Raw genomic sequence first — 3,499 nt, 5'->3', positions numbered from 1 at the left:
ACCCAGGATTCAGCCCCCTCCCCCGCTCCCCCTCTGACCCAAGAGTCTGGGCCAACAGCCCCTCTCAACAGTTAGAGACTGAGGCATCCTAGCCCCGAGACCTCATTGGTCCAGGTCCCCAGCCCTCCTTCCTGCAGAGCCCAGCTCTGCGGGTCCCCACCCCCACCCTGTTTAAGGGTAGTTTGAGAAGGTGGTTTCCCCATCTCCTAGCAGCTCAGCCACCTTCTGGCCCAAGATGGGGAAATGACCCAACTGCCTGTGAGGACACTGGGCGGTGAGTCTTGCCTGGTCCTTCTGCTCTCTCTACCTGAACCCTTGCCCCCCATGGATTCCTGCTTCTCTTTCCTTCTCTTTCCTTCCTGTGTGCGTGTTAGTCGCTCAGTCATGTCTGACCCTTTGTGACCCCATGGACTGTAGGCCGCCAAGCTCCTCTGTCCATGGGATCCTCCAGGCAAGAATACTGGAGTGGGTTGCCATGCCCTCCTCCAGGGGATCTTCCCCACCCAGGGATGGAAACCATGTCTCTTAGGTCTCCCGCACCGACAGCCGGGTTCTTTACCTCTAGCGCCGCCTTCCTATACTGCTGTCCTTTTTATTCCCTTTTTCATGAACTTCCTTCATGCTTCCTCTTCTTCTTCTGTTCTCTCCACTGTCAGCACAACACGGTCCTAGAACCTCCGCTTTCCCACCACCCAGGAGGGAAGTGAGGAATGGCGGGGGTGGGAGAGGACAGGTGGTGGTGGAGACTGGATATCTATCAGAGAATTAGGATATTCCTTGGCAAAGCAAAGTGTCCTTGCCAGAAATAGATGGAATAGTGGTGTGCTAGAAGATCAGCTTTTCAGAAAAACAACATCATAGCATCAGCCTATTTCTGTGGTGTAAATTCTCTTATCCTGTCTGGTTTTAAGCTACTAATCATTTTCACAACCAGCTCGAAAAATTCCTAAGTATTTAACAATTGGCTTTTGCAAACCTGCACAAACCAGCTCTAGCATGCTGGCTAGGAAGAGACAGGGAAGAATAGGAGGTGTCTATCTGTGACTGCAGAGGCCAGATGTGAATGTGTGAGAAAGAGAGGGGAAACGGAGAAAAGATTGAGAACAGCAGCAGAAGACAAAGAAATGAATATGAAAGTTGCAATTACACGTTTATTTCAACATCCTTATACATTTTATTTTTCTTTGCATGTACAAGTTTATTTTTTTAAGAATTTTTAAAATAATAATTTTGCTTATTTATATTTTTGGCTGTGTTGGGTGTTCATGGGTGCGTAGACTTTTCTCTAGTTGCAGAGAGCAGGGGCTACTCTTCATTGCGGTGCACGGGCTTCTCATTGTGGTGGCTTCTCTTGTTGCAGAGCATGAGTGCCAGGGTGCACAGGTTCAGCAGTTGGGGCCCGTGGGCTCGATAATTGCAGTTCCCAGTCTCTAGAGCATAGACTCAATAGTTACGGCACAGAGGCTTAGTTGCTTCGAGGCATGTGGAATCTTCCCGGATCAGGGATCGAACCCACATCTCCTGCACTGACAGAGCAGATTTACCACTGAGCCACCAGGGAAGCCCCTGTTTTGCAGGTGTAAAATTTGCTCCATGGACAGAGGCATGTTCTGGTCATCTGCTACTGTGTCTCCACCACTATCGTGACGGAGCCTAGATGCTCAATAAATATTTATTGAAGGAAGGGAGAGAGGAAGGAAGGAAGGAAAGATACAATGGAGCCATCACTACATTTGTATGGGTTGTGCGCTATGATTCACACGGTGGCTGTGTGAATGGTGGCCTCTGGAGTTGTGTGCGTACTGAAGCAACGTCCCTGGAGGAAGAAGGAAAGGGGCAAAGAGGCCCATAGGTTGTTGCTGTTATTGATTAGTTGCTCAGTTGTGTTTGACTCTTTTGCGACCCCATAGACTGTAGCCCATCAGGCTCTTCTGTCCATGGGATTCTCCAGGCAAGAATACTGGAGTAGGTAGCCATTTCTGGAAGAAGCCAGACACAAAAAGTCACATATTGTATGATTCATTGATGACATAATCAGAATAAGTAAATCCATTGAGACATAATTGGTGGTTTCCAGGCGTTAGAGGATGGGGGAACTGGGAGCAACCTCTTAATAAGTAGAGTTTTATTTGGAAGCGATGAAAGCATTTTAGGACTATCTAGGTGGTGGTCATTGGAGAAGGAAATGGTAACCCACTCCAGTGTTCTTGCCTGGAGAATCCCAGGGACGGGGGAGCCTGGTGGGCTGCCGTCTATGGGGTCGCACAGAGTCAGACATGACTGAAGTGACTTAGCAGCAGCAGCAGCAGCAGGTGGTGGTCATACAACCTTGTGACTGAGCTAAATGCCACGGAATTGTTCACTTTAAAATGGTTTCCATTTGGTGAATTTCATTTCAATAAAAAATTATTACACTGAATGAAAGAGGCCAGATGAAAAAAGAGAACATACTATAAGATTTCATTTATATACAATTCTGGAAACTACAAGCTAATCTATAGTAACTGAAAGAAGGTGAGTGAGTGCCTGGGTACTATCAGGGTGGGGCTGAGTACAGAGGTAGGGATTACAAAGGCTCATGTGGAAAAATATTAGGTAAACATGTAAAATTGTTCAAAATTTCAGATTCTCTTCTTTTTTTCTTTAGTTGACTTAGTTGCCCTGAGGCATGTGGGATCTTCCCAGACCAGGGATAGAATCCCGAGTTCCCTGCATTTCAAGGCAGATTCTTCACCATGGGGCCAGCCAGGATGTCCCCAGGTGGAAGTCCCCATGTGGAAACTTGGGTGGAATGGATACATTCACTATCTGAACTGTGTTGATGACCTTACAGAGTGTGTGTGCACATGAAAATTCATTGAACTATATACTTCAAACGTGTGTGGTTTCTTGCCTGTCCATTACAGCTCCCTAGAGCCGTAATTGGAGAAGGCAATGGCACCCCACTCCAGTACTCTTGCCCGGAAAATCCCATGGACAGAGGAGCCTGGTGGGCTGCAGTCCATGGGGTCACTAAGAGTCAGACACGACTGAGTGACTTCACTTTCACTCTTCACTTTTATGCATTGGAGAAGGAAATGGCAACTCACTCCAGTGTTCTTGCCTTGAGAATCCAAGGGACGGGGGAGCCTGATGGGCTGCCGTCTATGGGGTCATACAGAGTCGGACACGACTGAAGCAATGCAGCAGCAGCAGCAGCAGAGCTGTAATCAAGGCTTGAGGTTATGGATTGCCTGTGTTGTCAGGAGGAGAGAATATTACTCCACCACTAATACGCCCAAGTTGGTATACCCTGGATGTGTGCACACTGCTGCTGCTGCTGCTAAGTCGCTTCAGTCGTGTCCGACTCTGTGTGACCCCATAGACGGCAGCCCACCAGGCTCCCCCGTCCCTGGGATTCTCCAGGCAAGAACACTGGAATGGGTTGCCATTTCCTTCTCCAATGCATGAAAGTGAAAAGTGAAAGTGAAGTCGCTCAGTCGTGTCTGACTCTTAACGA

General features: G+C 48.1%; 1 protein-coding gene across 1 annotated transcript in view; it reads right to left on the bottom strand.

The window, feature by feature from the left end:
• The window catches only part of CD177 (CD177 molecule), a 13,099-nt gene extending 11,169 nt beyond the window's left edge, over positions 1–1,930 (bottom strand). Inside the window, exon 1 of the mRNA XM_010852536.1 lies at positions 560–1,930. The gene's annotated coding sequence lies outside the window, so the exon portion shown is untranslated. The remainder of the gene's footprint in view (positions 1–559) is intronic.
• Positions 1,931–3,499: the final 1,569 nt, after the last annotated feature.

The sequence above is a fragment of the Bison bison genome, unplaced genomic scaffold (assembly GCF_000754665.1).
Source record: "Bison bison bison isolate TAMUID 2011002044 unplaced genomic scaffold, Bison_UMD1.0 scf7180017864313, whole genome shotgun sequence".
Lineage (NCBI taxonomy): Eukaryota > Metazoa > Chordata > Mammalia > Artiodactyla > Bovidae > Bison > Bison bison.
The sequence above is the reverse complement of the archived record's forward strand: the minus strand, read 5'-3'. Positions and strand labels throughout refer to the sequence as shown.